The 18705-nt window shown below is 36.1% G+C and overlaps 1 long non-coding RNA gene across 1 annotated transcript; it reads left to right on the top strand.

Annotated features, from left to right (window-relative positions):
• Window positions 1–2704: 2704 nt before the first annotated feature.
• On the top strand, window positions 2705–16520 carry LOC120073487 (uncharacterized). Its single transcript, XR_005480762.2, has 4 exons — window positions 2705–2875; window positions 2983–3056; window positions 3179–3336; window positions 16244–16520. It is a non-coding gene; the product is annotated as an uncharacterized LOC120073487 (long non-coding RNA).
• The last annotated feature ends 2185 nt before the right edge of the window (window positions 16521–18705 follow it).

Below are 18705 nucleotides of genomic sequence, written 5' to 3'. Positions count from 1 at the left end.
CTTCATGAGATCCCTCCTGCAAAAGGCAATAAGGTATAAGTAGAAGTGAAGGAAAATAAGTTGGATGTTTTCTATGTCGTGTGAGATAGGCACTATGAACTAGGAGTTTCAATCTCACATTTTGCATCCTGCTGATTTTTGGGTGCAATTAGTTGTTCACTCTCTTGTTAAGCTATTAGGACTTGTAAAAGATGTACTAACTAAAATAAATGGCTTAACTTATCCTTCAGATTTATATGTGATTGATATGAATCACAGTGGAGCTAAAACAAAGAGGAGTGGCGAATAAGATTAACAATGCAGCTAAAAAAGAACAAGACAGAACTCAAATGCATAACCCAGGAAAGAATATGTAAGGATTACCAAAATGCCCTTGGAAGCTCTCACCAGAACAGTGTGCGACACCACACGGTGCAGCATATATGTTTGTCGATTTTCGGCCAATCATTTGGTCGTCGCTTTCACTTTCTCTACATCAATCGTCTCCATTTTTCCTCTTCGATCTATACTTGTGGTCTCTAATCATTATTCATCAGTTTGAAGGATGATTATGGGCTAAGGTAATTTGTTCTAACTTAGATTCTAGGATATTTCCCTTTATGTTGTTCTTATTGAAATCGTTATTCACAAAAACTGAATTAAGATTATTATATATTCTTTAGATTGTCTGATCTATTATTCCTCGGTTGTATGATTTAACACTTTTTATTTATATTTTCCATGTCCCTAAATTATAAGAAGCAAAGTGTTAGGTTATCTTACAAAATTGTGTGTCAACAACGATTGGCATTGTGTAATTAACCTAGAGGAAATCAATCAAATATTTAATGACGAAATTTTCGTTTAAATGTTCAACTTAATACTACCCTTAATCTTAATGTGATTAGACTCTTTGTTTAATATGGATTCATCTACTCACTTCCGGCTAATTAGATATTTAGTTGAGTTAATTAGTTACTCTAATTAATTTGGTTATGTGTAAACAAGAATTTGAAATCAAACCTCTTTAGGGTTCAATGAACCAGTAGATTGATTAGGAAAAAGTTTGAAACAAACCCAAGCTACAATTTTTCATTCATAATTCTCTCTTCGGTCTCGTATATTTTGTGTACATTTACTTTTCATGCAATTTTATTACAAGCAAACCAGAACAAAACCCCTAAGTTACCACAGGCTATGAGCATTTTAACAGAGAAACTCATTAGTTCTTTGTGTATTCGACCCATACTATCGCTACTACAAAATTAAGGTTGGAACAGAATTATATGATTCATTGAAGGATTCAACACCTGATCTGACGATCGATAATTTATTACTGAAAGTCAATTTTTTTCGAGTTTTGGACTTAAATTTTATCTCGGATGGATAATATGTATATATGCTCATACGTGATTAGCTTTTTAATTGAACAAAAGAATTATAATTTTTCACACGTACTATTTTTTGTGCTAAAAATATTTGTGTCATTTATCATTGTTGATCAATATATAGCAAAGTCAAAAACTTATGAAATGTTTACTAACATTAAAAATTATGAAATAAAGAGTAAAATTTTCAAACTTTTTTTTATAACATTGAAAATCACTACGAAAAGTAAGGAACTTTTAGTAATATCGACTATAATAGCATGCATAAAAGTGATATGGTATGTTTGTTGTAACATTTTTTCATGACTATAGAATATGCTATTAAAGACTAACCATAGTCTTTTAGCTAACGCCGAGTAAAGTTTCCAAATTAATACAATTATGCAATTTAAAAATTTTCTTATAACGTTGTTTATAGTGTTGAAAAAGTCGCTTGCACCAACATTTCATAAATGCAGTATAAAATCTAGGATATCATTTATCTTAGAACTTTCGTATTTGATGTCAATTGTCAACTATCATTCATACAATTCACCGGTGTAATGTTATGACAACATTACGTTTGATGTTAGTTTTAAACTTCCATAATTGCAAACCTTCTTGAACTACATGTCTTGATGTTGGTTGTGAACAGTAATCATTATTGGACAAACATCGTTATTGTAATCATATGGGTTTCATGATACAGTTTAAAGTTGTCATCCTTTTTTCTTATTTATTTTTTTCCTAAATGATATTACCACCCAATGCCGAAAAAATTAATATACTTCGTTGTAACCCACGGTTTAAATGGTTGATTTAGTGAGATATAACCATATAACTTATTACTTAAGGTCTCTTTTCATATGAGTTGTGGACTTGAAATTTACCTCCCAATAATAAAGATGCACACAAACATACATACTCTCATAGGTGATAAACTTTTCAATTGTACCTACTATTATTTGTTCTAAAAAATATTTGAATCGTTTATCCTGGTTCGATATATACCAAAAGTTAAAAACCTAAAATTGATAACTTAGAATACAATATAGTACTTGATTTCATCAATATATTCCAAAATACTTTTGGTCAATTGAAAAATACTAATGAGATGAATAATGTGTATAGTTGGTAGTGGATTAATTCTTATTGTACAACAACATTATAATATTTGATATGTACACTGCTTTGAGATAAGAATATATTTGTTGATCAACATATAAAAAAAGTGGAAAAATTTAAATTGATAAATTAGAATATAATGTAGAAAATTGTTAGGATAAGAAATAAAAAAATTCGTTGATATCAACACTTATAGGTCCAATACATAACTCTATAAATGTGCAATTACCATCGAGGATTGACAATAAAACAACATTATAATGTTTTGTTATTCAGCTTCAAACTATCAACAATCACAAGTTAGGATGAGTAGTTCTGCGGCGGTAGAGGTCCCTGAAGAAGAATGCAAGTGGATTCCAAGTGTTGTCAATGTGTATGCAGATGCAATGGGAAGGTTTGCAGTGGTAGAATCTAAAATTCTAGAGTAAAATTAAAGTTCATTTAAACAGTAAACAACGTTATAAAGTATTAGTGATTTATTTCTTGGTTCGATTGAAAATTCATTGCATAGAATGTCACACCCCACCCGAGCCAGCCTCTTGAGTTCGAAGGGAGGCGCGACGAACGACAGATACCACTCTTTTTGTAATACCTACTGCCCATCTAAACTTTTTTACACTCATAAACTTTAAGCCAAGGATATAAACAACAACTGTTTGACTAAACTCATTTTATTAAAAACAGTGCAATGTTTATACAACTTTCAGGCTTAACTACAAAGCTTACAACAACAACTCTAAAACTGGATGTGTGGCTGTGGTGTGGCAGACCTTGACCTTAGCAGCACCCTGGATCTCTTCACCTTTTGCTACATGGGAAGAAAAACATGAAAGAAAAGAATGAGCTTCAAGAAGCTCAATGAGTGGTAAGCAACTTCTAAAGTCTATTTCAACTCATAATAATACAAGCATATCACAACTACGAGGTTAGTACTCAAACCTCAGCCTTGAATGAGTCTGTTCTACCTACACACACGGTAGATAGTTAAATCGATACTGGTCATAAACGCTTATTCTCTTGCATTCCCTATGTGCACATAGATTCCCGCTTATGGTGTCAGAAGCTAGGCCTCTCGGTCCTCTGATCATCCCGTGAGGTTCTTCTCCTGGGTTCAAGAACTAGGTCTATTAACCCTCTGACCATCCAGATTACTCATTCACAACATAATCATATACATATACTCTAAAATATATGCTTAAGACTTAAAGGAAATTACCGCTCACCTTGGTAGGGTAGGAACCTTTCTCTCCTGAAATTCTTTGGTTTCCTCAGGCTTCCTTTTGAACCCTAAATTCCATATTCAACTTCAAGCTTAGATTACTAATATTTCCAGACCTTATTTTGAGACACTTCCTTCTACAAACATGTTTTAAAATGTCTCAGGAAGCTTACCTTAAAAGCTCAGCTTAGAACTTTTCGTGGTTTGGCTAGAATCCTCAAATCATCAAGACTAGCCCAAGCAAACCTAAGAGCTTGACCCTTCTATCTTTTCCTCACTCTCCAGCCTGATTCCTTGGAGCTTCTTCTCTGACAGTCCTGCCTTGAAAACTAGACTCACCGAGCTTCCAAGTGGTTTTAGAATCACTCAAAATGCACGAGTAGTCTAGGTGAACTCCTCGTCCCAAATTGATGTTACTTCAGGACCTCACTGTCCGATAGCATCTCCCCATCTTGGAACCATCTGATTAACGCATAGCTTCCTCCGAATTTTCTCTCAAACACTCTTCCTAGTATCCTTTGAAGGGGATTTGTGTTATGAACTGAAGAGACATTTTGTGGTTGTATTTATAGACCTTAGGAACCGATCTTCATCATCTCTCAAGGCCTCCAACGCATGACACCTCCTACTTAGAAACTTTTGGAGTGTCTGCACCATGGCTCGCCACCACTTACCCTCCATTCCATTCACCTACTTCCATGCCACTTCCTACTTGCATGGAGTTTGAGTTGTCTTCCTCATGCATAAGTCTTATTTGCATGAAACTCTATTTGTCCACCTCCTACTAACTCAAGCTCAACCTCTTCTTGGTATAGCCACTTGTCCAGGTGAATCCATAAGCCTTGTGTACCACAAGCCCCATCAACGCATAGACATTTCACTATGCGCCCACCATGGCTTGGCCCATCATCTAGCTCATCGTCTAGCTCTTGCGCTCATTGCATGGTTCATCGTCTAATAATCGCTCGTTGTTGCTCATCATCCAGCCCTCTCACTGTCGCTCATCTTCTAGTGCCTACACTCATCGCAAAGCTCATCGTTTAGTGATTCTCGCTATCGCTAATTACCTAACAATCTTGTTTTTGCTCATCGTTCAACGCATAGCCTATTTCATAGTGCCTGCACCTATCATGTAGCGCAAGGCCCATCATCTAGTGTAAACCACGAACCGTACTTTCCCTACCTAAGTATGTTAACTATGTGATTACAATGTTAAGCAGGTTTACTTATGAGGAATGTTACATTATAGGGAAAAATTGAAGAATGAAGGAAAAGAAGAAGGGGAAATTCTAAGTGTTGTGTTCAAATGCCTTGGGTAAGCTTGTGAATTTAGCCGAGAGTGCTTTTGGTAAGCCAAATTCTAAATCTTTATGAGATATATTAAGTTTGGGATTTATGTTGAACAAGGGTGGAAGAACACTATTCAGCATAATATGATTATTATTATTTTGTTACTAAAGGCAGAATGGAAGTATGGAATTAAATAATTTTGTGATTATTTCAATAAAGAAAAGAAAGGAAAAGAGAAAAAGGTCCAAGTTGGTGGGAAGGTTTAATTGGGATGAGGGATCACTCTTTCTTCATTTTTATTGTCTGCATACCTCCTCCTCCAAACCGAAACAAGTGAGTGTACTTCAGCTAGGCATCGAATTGGAGAAGAAGAAGAGGGTTTAGGGTTGAGTGGGGTAAAATTTGAAGAAAAACTTGGGGAAATTCAAAGAAGAATTGAAACTGTTCTAGAATTCGAGTAATCTGGATAGGGTATGATTTTCGAAGGATAACAAGGTGTAGAGACGGAGTTTGGAGCTGAATATTTGAGGTTAGTTAACTTATTTCTTAACAACTTTTGTGAAGGATGCCTAAGCTAAATGTTAAGGGAAACAGATGAAATTCGAAGAAGAATTGAAGATGGTCTGGAATTCGAGTAATCTGGAAAGGATATGATGTTCGGAGGATAACAGGCTGTAGAGATTGAGTCTGAAGCTGAAATTTTAAGGTAAGATAGCTAACTCAATTATAAACACGTTTGTAGAAGGATGTTTCTTGAAATGATTCTGGATTTTGAGTTATAAATTTTTGAAGTTGAAACAGGAATTTGTTGCGTAAGCAGGCAGCTGTTTGGGAAGATCAAGGAAGTAGCTCACCCAAGGGAGAGAGAGCGAGATAAGGATTGTGTAAATCTCGTTGGTCACTCAAATCTCGTTGATTTTTTGCTTAGTCTCCCTAAAATTTATACTAAGTCTTGCTAATAATGGTAAGTCTCGCTAAGAATGAAAAATCTCGCTAGTTTTGTGCCAATTCTCACTGATTTTCATGCTAAGTCTCACTCATAAGATGATCTCGCTAGTGATGATCTCCTTGGTGAAGATATCACTAGTGATGATCTCCTTGGTGATGATCTCACTAGTGACGATTTCGCTAGTGCTGGTCTCGCTAGTGATTATCCCGCTAGTAAGGGTCTCGCTAGTAAGCAAACTATTTGAAGCAACTTGATGAGAATTCTAAGGAATCTAACAAGGAATTATGTTGCTTCAGAACAAGAGGAGCTAGGAAAAGCCTACAAACTGTTAAAAGCCCAAACGAATAGTTTGTGACTAAAATAAACTTAATATTTTCAATGTTTTGTGTGTTGGAAGGTACCAATGCACAGCGGAAGTTACCAAGATCCATAACCACTCTAATTTATTAATTTTGGCAGAAAAGAAAACATGTTTCAACAGAAATAAATGGGTTTCATGACATACCTTTGAAGAACTTCCTCTAAGGTCGAAACTAGCTGCAAATCTCCTCTGAATCTTGTTGTAGACCACCCCAAGATCGTCTCTACTATCCTCTTGGTACTCTAGATTGAGTAATGGGACTCAAAATAATCTTGAATTAAAGGAATTTGGAGAATACTCACAGCAGCAACCCAGCAGAAGAACAACTTTTTCTCTCGAATTTTTCTCAAAAAAATTTTCGGTTGTATTACCTTCAAAACACTCCAATCTCCTCAATATATTGCAGACATTCATGCAAAGAGATTTGTTGCATGAGATGTAGCTCATGCTTGGAGTTAATAAAGATTGAAGAAGTGGGTTATTAGTGAGCTACTTGGAAGAATACAATGGTAAATCCAATTTTTCCAACTTTGTGATTTTTCTCTTCTTTTTCAATTTTAATAAATTGATTTCATAAATCAATTTTATTTAATAAAATTGAAAATATTATTAATTTTACAAAATTACTTTCATAAATTAATTTTCTTAATAAAATTAATAAATAATTATTTAAACAATTTAAATAATTCTAATTAATTTAATATCAAATATCAAATTAACTTTTACACAATTCTATCTTCAAATATTTAAATCATATTTAAATATTATTTCTCCAATTTCATTTAATTCTAATTTGAACACTTTAAATTAACTTATCATGCTATTCTAGATCTTATCCATTTACGAGCTAGTAGGGGGACCTCGCGAACCTACAGATCATGGGCTCCAACGATCCGAGATTAATCGACTAAACTCATTAGACCGATCTAACCCGTATTCGTTAGCTAATGGTTGATTTCACTAAAGCCCATAGCTGAACTCCCCTCATTATAGATATATTATGTCCACTCGATATAACCATGATTAGTAAGTTAACCCTTCACAGGTTTCTCGTAATAACAGCTGAGTCGAATCTCTGTTTTATCCCCGAAATTACCTCTTGTTTGTTAAGTCCCACTGATCTCCTAATGAAAAATTAATTTGTGATCCAATCAACAAATTGAATCTCTCTCAGGCCAATGAGAAGGTGAGGCCTCTTGTCCAAGACCCAGAATCAGCACTTGAAGGGAACGTCCTCTCTACTAACCCTAATCGGGCAGGAGTGAATTCCATATTGCAGTCTATGTTCCCAACTATTCATCCGGTCTTACCCCAAAATGGTAAGCTTATTGAGCAGAAGCAATTGGTCTACTCTCACCGATTGTAGATCAAAGGATAATCCCGAACAAACAGGAATTCATTGTTAGCTCCGGATTAAGGTCGAGTTACCTAGGTCATCGCTTTGAAATAGTCAGTCTTAAATAGTAAACAATGTTATAAAGTAAAAGTGACTGGTCTCGTGGTCCGATCTTGCACAAAACTCATTTGCACAAGACACCCCTATTCCTCATGTCCCAACATGAATGAATTAGGATCACTTCATTTGTAGCACTTTACAACTCTTTGTAACAACTACAGAGTAGGTCGTATCCAATAGTGTTACCAGAATAAGGCACCCAATCTTATTCATATACTATAGATCATTTTGACTATTTACTCGAACCTGATCCACTTGTATGTCTCGACATAAAGTTCAAGTACTCATGTAATTGTCAAGGGACTTAGGTTTATTGGATTTCTAAAAAACAATATATTCAATAACAACTTTATTGAATTTTCAAAATAAGTTCTATACAACCACGAGTTTTAGGACATAAAACCTAACAAACTCCCACTTGGACTAAAACTCCAGTGGTAACTTATATATTCGATATATAAGACTGAGTTTCTGAGTTATATAGAGAAATACAATAAACTAGGGCATCCCATACTCATGATTTTACCATTCAGTATCTCATACCTGATATTTCTCCCATGTGCCCTAGGTTATTAACCTCTGGTATTTCTAGTCTCACTAGATGATTCTTAAACACTTTAGCCAAGAGAATCATTATAAATATATTAATGTACAATAGGCTTCTTATTAAATTATATGGGGAATGCATCTAATTCTCAATAATGGCCAAGAAGCACACTTTCCTCCCACTACATCGAGGTACTCTCAACTCTTTGATTAAGATGCATCTAAACTGCCTTAACAATTCTTGTAACAGTTAGATCTAGAAATCTTTAAACTTATTATACTTCGATCTTAGCCGTTAAATATCTGAATATTTGCAAATGACATTTAACAATTTGATTCTTAACAGAAGTTTCTATGAGATAGAAAAAACATATTTTCTAAAAATGAACATTTCATTTAAAACAAAAATATGTACAATATGTTCATTACAAGATTAAAAACAAGTAAATACATCTTCAGCATAAACTTTTCCCACTAGATGAGCTGAGTAAGTGGTCTCCAAGAACTAAGTACCCTGTTTACCTTTCTCTGCTCTCTTCTCTGCAAGATATTTGGGGCAATTTCTCTCCAAGGACGTTCCTCTCTTCTCAGCAGAAGCAACATTTACTTCTAGTTCCAGACCCTTAGTTCTCAACATAGTCTGGAAAGCCTACAACTCATTCAATAGAGTTCTCAAGTTGTATTCAATTTTATTCATCAATGCATTGGTACAAAATTGCAGAAAACTCTTCGGAAGAGATTCTAGAATAAAACCAACTTGGCTTCTCTCATCCATCATAGCACCATTTACTTCAGCCACATTAAAGTAGACCATCATGTCCAAGACATGTTCACGAACATTGGTCCCCTATTTCATGTGACTATTGTAAACGTATTTGATAGCACCATGCCTTATGGTCAAGGATGGTTGTCCAAACATCCCTCTCAGAGATTCCATAATCTCTTTGGCAGTACTCATATCCTTGTGTTTCTTTGCTAAAACATCAAACAGGCAATACCCATATCCTTGTGTGACAAGTTGGTATCAGAGCATAAGATTTTAGGAATGAGAGGGAGAGTTCATGCATAAGTCTAAGTCTCTAAAGTGCAAGTCCTTAATATGTGTACATTTTATAGGTGAAAATGCGGAGGCAAAGTAGCAGACAGAGCAAGTAGGTAGGAAACAAGAATACTAAGCCTATCGCTAGAGGCCCCGAGGTACAAAGAACCCACCGGGAAGAAACATGAAGGTAAGAGATCCAATGAGTCAGGAAATGACATCTGAGAGAGAGTCTAGTACTCCTCAGGCATAGGTAAATCCTCAACTAGAAGATGAGGTTTTTGACAGAATAGTGCAGAGGTTGGCAACCAGTGTAGACTCAATACGGGTCGACCCAAAGAATAAGTATAGCATTGAGAGGCTTAAAGCCCTAGAGGATGTGACATTCGAGGGTACAACAGACCTAGTTGAAGCCGAGGTATGGCTAGATATAATTGAAAAATGTTTTAACATTATTGGCTACACAGAAAACATGAAGGTAGAATTAGCTACATTCCTACTGCAAAAAGGAGCAAAGAAATGGTGGAAGGTAGTATCTGCCAGACGAGTGAGTATGGATACGATGTAATGGTCTGAGTTTAGAAAGACCTTTGAAGACAAGTATTACCCCAGCTCCTTCAAAGATGCGAAAAGGGATGAGTTCCTTAGACTGACACAGGGAACGATGTTAGTGGTAGAGTACGAGCAGAAATTTACAGAATTATCACAATATGCTTTGTCGATTATTGTTGAGGAAAGGTAGATGTAGAAAGTTTGATCAAGGACTGAGGAAAGAGATTAGAACTCCGGTGACATCTACGACTAATTGGTTAAACTTTAACCAATTAGTAGAAACAGTGAACGGGTGGAGCGGAGTCTAGCTGATGATGAGGAGTTACAAAGAGGTGGTGAGGCTGTAGTGGGGTCGAGAGATAGAGGATCTCGACCTTCAGTTATAGGTCAGTCTAGTGGAAGCTGATTCAGGGGTATGAGTTGAGCGGGATCCAGAAAGAGGAAATCGAGACCCACGGCCAATACAGTCAGCCGACCAGAGATGCCAGAAACTGGTGAGTCTATAACCAGTATGGACGGGAAATCGATGTGTCCTAGTTATGGCAATAGGCATCTTGGAGTGTGCTACAGTGGAAGAGGGGCATGTTTCCAATGCGGCCAAGCAGGGCATTTCAAGAAAGATTGTCCCCATGTGAACAGGGAAGCCCCAACAGCACAACAGATCATTTCTCAAATAGTTAATCAATCGAGGGGCGCCGAAAATTGAGGTGAAGGATCAAATGGTGCCAAGCAGAAGGGTGTCGTAGGTCGACCCAGCAGTAGGGGCGAGTGTATGTCGTGATGCACTAACCGGCAACAGAGTCTCCAGATGTTGTGACCGGTAATGTGATGTTATGTAGACAGTCTGCTTATGTTTTATTTGATCCTGGTGCCACACATTCATTTATATCCAGCATGTTTGCATCTAGTATAGATAGCTTGTCTGAGCCTATGTCTGAAGAGTTATATATCTCTACCTCTATGGGAGATGTGATAATAGTAGAGGAATGTTATAAACATTGTGATGTGCTGATAAATGGTCAGGATTTTTATGTTAATTTGTTTCCATTAGATTTGCTAGAGTTTGATGCCACCTTAGGAATGGATTTCCTAAGTAAATATCATGGCTTAGTGGACTGCTATAATCAAGAAGTAGGGTTCAGGAAATTATATAGTTAGGATGTAATCCTGGTAGGAAGCAAGAGATTAACTGCAGGAAGTCTGATATAAGTAGTGAAAGCTATAAAGCTACTAAGCAAGGGATATAGGTCCTATTTGGCTCATTTTGAGGTTGCTCAGGGGCAGAAGCTGAAACTGGAAGATGATCCAGTGGAAAATGAGTTCCTAGATGTATTTAATGAGGAATTATCGAGATTTCCACCCTATAGAGAAGTGGAGTTCACTATTGACCTAATTCTAGGAACTGTTCCCATGTTGCAAGCACCGTATAGAATGGCACCAGCTAAGTTTAAGGAGTTGAAGTTGCAATTGCATAAATTAATTGACAAGGGATACATTCGACCTAGTGTATCTCCTTGTGGAGCTTCGGTGTTGTTCATAAAATAAAAAGACGGTACACTTAGATTGTGTATCGATTATGGGCAGCTGAATAAGGTAACGATCTGGAACAGATATCCGGTACCGCATATTAATGATTTATTCGATCAGCTAAGAGGAGCCACGGTGTTCTCAAAGATAGACCTGAGATCAGATTATCATCAGTTGAAGGTGAAGGAGGTCGACGTTCCTAAAATCGCATTCAAAATGAGATATGGACATTACGAGTTCCTAGTAATGCCATTCGAACTGAAGAATGCCCCTACGGTATTCATGGACTTGATGAACAGGATATTTCATCCCTATTTGGACCAGTTCTTGATAGTATTTATTGATGATATATCAGTATACTCTAGCAGTAGGGAGGATCATATGACCCACTTGAGGATAGTATTGCAGACGTTGCCAGAAAAATAATTGTATGTTAAGTTCAGCAAATGTGAATTCCGGTTAGATCGGGTTGTATTTCTTGGTCGTGTGGTTTCAACAGCAGGAGTAAGTATGGATCCTCAGAAGACTGAAGCTATAGTAAATTGGGAGAGACCCACAAATGCCTCTGAAGTACGTAGTTTCCTGGGTTTAGCAAGCTACTACAGACGATTTGTAGAGTGTTTCTCGAAGATAGCCCTTCCACTGACGAATTGGACGAGGAAGGATTTGAAGTTTGTGTGGACTTCAGAATTTGAGCAGAGCTTTCAAGAGTTAAAATGGATACTAGTATCTTCTTCTATACTTACTTTACCAACCCCAGGTAAAGAATTTGAGATTTATTGTGATGCATCCCGACAGGGACTAGGATGTGTGTTGATGCAGGATGGGAAAGTGATTGCATATGCATCTCGTCAGCTTAAGAAGCATGAGAGCAATTATCGTACACATGATCTAGAGCTGGCAGAAATTGTATTAGTAAGCTGTGGAGACATTATTTATTTGGAGAGCATTACAGAATATTCACAGATCACAAGAGCATTAAGTATATTTTTTTATCAAAAGAAGTTGAACCTGAGGCAAAGAAGATGGATAGAGTTGATCAAAAACTATGACTGCTCAATTAAGTACCACCCTGGTAAGGCAAATGTTGTAGTTGATGCATTGAGCAGGAAATCCTCCGAACCCAAAGTAGTCCTTTGATCGATATCTGGAATGTTACGCCAGAAGTTCAGGAGTTCTAGAACTGCCCTAGCAGTAGGACAGTGAGGAGGATTGATAGCTACATTTCAGGTAAGACCTACTTTAATGGAAGATCTTAAGCAGGATCGGTTGAAAGATCCTGATCTTCAGAAGATTGCAGATGATGTAAGTAAAGGAATCAAAACTGACCTCCAGTTGAGAACAGATGGTGTGCTAGTAAAGGAAGGAATAATGTATGTGCCTAATAAGTTGCAGCTTAAGCAAACTATTCTAGAAGAGGCGCATAGTTCTGCTTACGTTATGCATTCAAGAAGCACCAAGATGTATAGAACCTTGAAGAGATCATACTAGTGGCCTGGGATGAAGAGAGACATAGCAGAATATGTAGATCGATGTTTAGTCTGTCAACATGTGAAACCTGAGAGGCATAGACCAGCAGGATTACTAAATCCACTCCCAATGCCTGAGTGGAAGTGAGAGCATGTGACAATGGACTTTCTTTTTGGATTGCCTAGGATGCCCTTAGGATATGATGGCATTTGGGTGATAGTCGATAGACTGACCAAGACGGCCAAGTTTATACCAGTAAAAGTTACCTTTACGTTGGACCGTCTAGCTAAGATTTATGTAGACAAAATAGTCAGTCAGTATGGAGTCCCAGTGTCGATAGTGTTAGATCGAGACTCGAGGTTTACTTCAAAATTCTGGCCTAGTCTGCAGAAGGCTATGAGCACTAAAAATAATTTCAGTACGGCTTTTCATCCACAGACGGATTGACAGTCGAAAAGAACTATACAGACACTTAAAGATATGTTAAGTGCATGCGTGTTATAGTTCAAAAGAAGTTGGGATACGCAATTACCATTGGTCGAAATTGCATACAACAACAATTATCATTCAAGTATCGGAATGGCTCCCTAGAAGCATTATACGATCGATCTTGCAGGACCTAGTATGTTGGAACGAAGTTGGAGAACGAAAATTATTGGGTCGAATTAGTTCAATAGACAACTAAGAATGTGAAGCTTATCAGAGATAACCTTAAGGCAGCTCGCGATAGACAGAAGAGTTATGTGGATAAGCAAAGAAGAGAATTAGAATTTAAAGTCGGAGATCAGGTATTCCTTCGATTGTCCACATAGAAAGGAATTCTCCAATTTGGGAAAAACGAAAAGTTAAGTCCGCAATACATCAAACCATATGAGATTGTGGAACGAGTTGGCCCAGCAGCTTATAAATTGCAGTTACCTCTGGAGCTAACTCGTATTCATGACGTATTCCATGTGTCAATGTTAAGGAAGTATGTGCCTGACCATATGCACATACTAGCAGAACAACCAATATAGCTCAAGGAAGATTTATTATACGAAGAAGAGCCTATCGAGATTTTAGACAGGAAAAACCAAGTACTCAAGAACAAGACGATACCTTTGGTAAAGGTATTATGGAGAAACCATGGTATTGAGGAAGCCACCTGGAAGCTGAAAAGCAAATGAAAAGAAGTCATCCCCAACTATTCAACTAATATCTTCCAGGTAAATTTCGAGGACGAAATTTCTTCTAGGGGGAGGTAAATTTTAAATCCCAAACCCTACTTTCCCTACCTAAGTATGTTAACTATATGATTACAATGTTAAGTAGGTTTACTTATGAGGAATGATTGTAGGGAAAAATTGAAGAATGAAGGAAATGAAGAAGGGAAAACTCTAAGTGTTCTATTGAAATGCCTCGGGTAGGCTTGTGAATTTAGCGATAGTGCTTTTAGTAAGCCAATTTCTATATCTTTATGAGATATATTGAGTTTGCGATTTATGTTAAACAAGGGTGGAAGAATACTATTAAGCATAATATGTGATTATTATTTTGTTATTAAAGACTGAATGGAAGTATGAAATTAAATAATTTTGTGATTATTTGAAATAAAATAAAAAAGGAAAAGAGAAAAAGGTGTAAGTTGGTGGGAAGGTTTAAGTGAGACGAGGGATCACTCTTTCCCCATTTTTATTGCTGACATACCTCCTCCTCCAAGCCGAAACAAGTGAGGGTAATTGAGCTAGGTATCGAATTGGCGAAGAAGAAGAAGGTTTAGGGTTCAATGGTGTAGAATATGAAGAAAAACTTGGGGAAATTCGAAGAAGAATTAAAGCTGGTATGGAATTCAAGTAATCTTGACAGAGTATGATGTTCGAAGGATAACAAGGTGTAGGATGGAGTTCGGAGCAGCATAATTGAGATTAGTAAGTTAACTCGTTTCTTAACAACTTTTGTGAAGGATGCTTGTGCTAAATGTAAAGGGAAACAGGTGAAATTCGAATAAGAATTGAAGCTTGTCCAGAATTCCAGTAATCTGGACAGGATATGATGTTCAAAGGATAACAGGCTATAGAGATCGAGTCTGGAGCTGAAATTTTAAGGTAAAATAGCTAATTAAGGAAATTTCTTGAAATGAGTTATGGAATTCGAGTTATAAATTTTTGAAGTTGGAATAGGAATTTGTTGCGTAAGCAGGCAGCTGGTTGGGATGATCAAGCAAGTAGCTCACCCAAGGGAGCGAGAGCGAGATAAAGATTGTGTAAATCTCGCTGGTCAATCAAATCTCGTTGATTTTCTGCCTAGTCTCGCTAAAATTTTTACTAAGTCTCCCTAATAATGGTAAGTCTCACTAAGAATGAAAAATCTCGCTAGTTTTGTGCCAAGTCTCGGTGATTTTCATGTTAAGTCTCGCTCATAAGATGATCTCGCTGGTAATGGTCTCCTTGATGATGATCTCGTTAGTGACAATCTCGCTAGTGTTGGTCTCGCTAGTGATGATCCCGTTAGTAAGGGTCTCGCTAGTATGCAATCTATTTAAAGCATTTTGAAGAGAATTCAAAGGAATCTAACAAGGAATTATGTTACTTCAGGCCAAGAGGAGCTAGGAGAAGCCTACAAACCGTTAAGAGCCCAGACGAGTAGTGAGTGACTAAAATAAACTTAATGTTTTCAATGTTTTGTGTGCATAAAAGACCATGTGATTTCAATGATGTTTGATGATAAGGTTATACGTTTTTAAGCAACCAAGTTTTATGAATTGCATAGCATTTCTTCTCCAGCATGTGTATGTTTTATCGCATGCCAAGGTTATATGTTTATTCATTATAAAAGCTAAGTATCTATGATGAAGCATGCGTTTTTAGGGTAAAAGCTATGTTTCTACAAATGCTTTGCTAAGGGCTATGATTGATTGATTCTTAATGTATATGTTTTTTTCTTAAGTATGATATGTTTAGTAAGATGGATACTGAAGGTATATAAGGTATCCAAAAAGTACCTAAGGTGTTGACGATACTTAGAAACTCCACGTGCACGTAGGTAGTTCTGAATGAAAGGTTGAAGTATGGGTCTTCTTGGCCGTATACCAGCAAATAAAGGCCGAAGTATGGGTGTCTTGGCCGGATATAGATGTTGGGAGCTAGAGCGATGTATGCTCATTCTCAACTAAGGTTTAATGATGTTTATTGATGTTTAATGAGTTTTCTTCTCAGAAGCTTGATGTTATGACTATGTTCATGTTTTAAAGGAAGTTGCTTGAAATGTTTTCTAGTATGTTTACGTGTTTTATATTAATGAAAGACATGGTATGTCCTGATTCCCAGTAGTCACTCACTGGGCAAATAGCTCACAGTTTTCAAATATATTTTTTTCTTTCCCCAGGTAGCGATCAGATTCCTTGAGATTGATCCTGCTGCTGCTTGCCACACAAGACCCGACTAGTTGAAAAGAAACTAGGTTAACTATTGTATATATATGTACACTTGCTATGAGAAGTGTTAGGGACATGTCAGTGAGAAATGTCAGAGACTTGTTAATATCGTTTTAGGCCCAGCTATAAATATTTTATCTGTAGATATTATGTTATGGTTCATTAAGCATGTGATTGTATGGAAGTTAATGTTGAGCCTTCTTGATGTGGCCAAATTGTATAAGTTAATAATGTTTATAAGGTTAGCAGTAAAGGAGTTAAGTAAGTAAGTAAAGGGAGTAAGTGTTAGCGATAAGGCTAGTAACTGCTACCGTCATATCTTCTTCCAAGTTGAAAGGGTAATCTAGGAGAGGGTGTGACATCTAGTGCGTCTGCTTATCGTGTAGCACCATCATCTAGCACCTGCATCTATCGCCTAGCGCTATGCCCATCATCTAGCACTTCACCTATCGTGTAGCGCTCACGCTTACCATGTAGCGCTTCACGCATCATCTAATGATATCGTCTAGTGCCATCGTTTAGCGCTTCAAGCAGCTACAGGATCGTCTGCGTGCATGCTCCAACGCCCAGTGCCTTGCGCTCATTGTCTAGCTCTCTCGCTCTCGCTCACTTAGCCTCTTATTATACCAACGCATGAGAAACCTTTGGGCAATGCCTCTTACCAATGCTTCGGCCAACATACGTTCATACCTCACAAGCTCAACGCATGGTTGTCCTTGGCTTCAATGCTTAATCCCTTATAACCTCTACAAACCTAGTCCCATTAGAGCCTTATGCGTTAATGCTTCCTAACACTAAACGCATGGTTTCTTTTTGACTTGACACTTAGAAAAAATTTTACTAGTTAAGGCTCAACTTAGAGTTATTCAGCAAACCTATTCAAATACTTAGAATTTTCCTTCTTTTCAACATACGATTTAACTTAGTTAATTCCCTTAATTACTTGCTTAAGTAGGAAAATTGAGATCCAGGTTTCACATAGGATGCCCCCACTCTTCATGTCAATACATGAACAAATCAGGATCACTTCATTTGTAGCACCTTTACAACAACTTGCAACTGCTACGGAGTAGGCCGCATCCAATAGTGTTACTAGAATAAGGCACCCAACCTTAGTCATATGCTATAGACCATTTTGGCTATATACACGAACGTGATCCATCTTTATGTATCTACATAATGTTTAAGTATTCTTGTAATAGTCATGGATTTTAATTTATTGGATTTAGACTTTATGAATGCAATTTTAAAAATTCAATAACAACTTTATTGAAGAAATGAATAACATCTTTATTGATAATAGAATGTGTTTAACTTTACAAACTACGAGTTTTACGACACACAAACCAACAACAAGCTCACAAACGGATCAAATCTTAAAATAGCATAATGAGAGAATTTGAAACGTTCAAATTCGAATTAGGAAAATTATTAATTATATGTGATATAATTAAATGGATAATTATCGAATTAAATTGAAGAATTGATGAATATTTAAATATGATTTAAATATTAATTACATGAATAAAAATTCATATTTGGTATAGGTGTTTTATTTTAATATTTGATATTAAATTAATTTAATTAATTAAAAATTAATTTTAGAATTAATAATTTTTCCATTTTAGTTTTGAAATTAGATTTCAAAAATTAATTTTTGATTAAAATTCAATTTTAGTTTAGAAAATTAGATTTCAATATTGGAAGATTGTTTTTATAATTGAAAATGAATTAATATTTGATCGGTGCAAAAATAGGTGCTGTGAATTCTATCTTACCCAAAGCAAATGAAATTTATAATACTCTAACTAACACTAAAACTAGCACATAACAATAATGGAATAAAAGGTCAATCCCAAGAGAACCTCTATTAATTGGTCTGAAATAGACTAATTGAATTCCAAAATGCAAAAGATTTATGGGGAAGTTGTTTGTTTTAAAGAACTAGAAACTAACTAAATGAAAAGCAAGAATTGATATAGGAAAGGGTTGTTTTAAAATATAGAAAATTGAACCAAAATATTTACAAAATATAGCAAAATTTTAGAACTATCAATGATAGACATTGATAGACACTGATACACTTCTATCAGTGTCTATCATTGACATTGATAGACATTGATAGAAGTCTATCAGTGTCTATTAGCATCTATCGTTGATAGATCTAAAATTTTGCTATATCTTGTAAATATTTTCAACAGTTTTACTATTTGAAATAATTTCCCTATAGGAAATTTAGTAATGAGATAAATAAGAGAGATTATGAGATAAGATTCAATGGGAAATGAAATCTTGGGGATTTTATGTAAACTAGGCATTTCTATCATTGACTTAACAAAGAATCATGCAATTAAATTATTCAATAGTTCATTAAGAATAAATCACTAATGCTCTAATTAGCTAATTTAACAAT

This window comes from Benincasa hispida, chromosome 1 (genome assembly GCF_027475165.1).
Source record: "Benincasa hispida cultivar pf3 chromosome 1, pf3_genome.v1.1, whole genome shotgun sequence".
NCBI classification, from domain to species: domain Eukaryota; kingdom Viridiplantae; phylum Streptophyta; class Magnoliopsida; order Cucurbitales; family Cucurbitaceae; genus Benincasa; species Benincasa hispida.
This window is presented reverse-complemented; position numbering and strand designations above follow the sequence as displayed.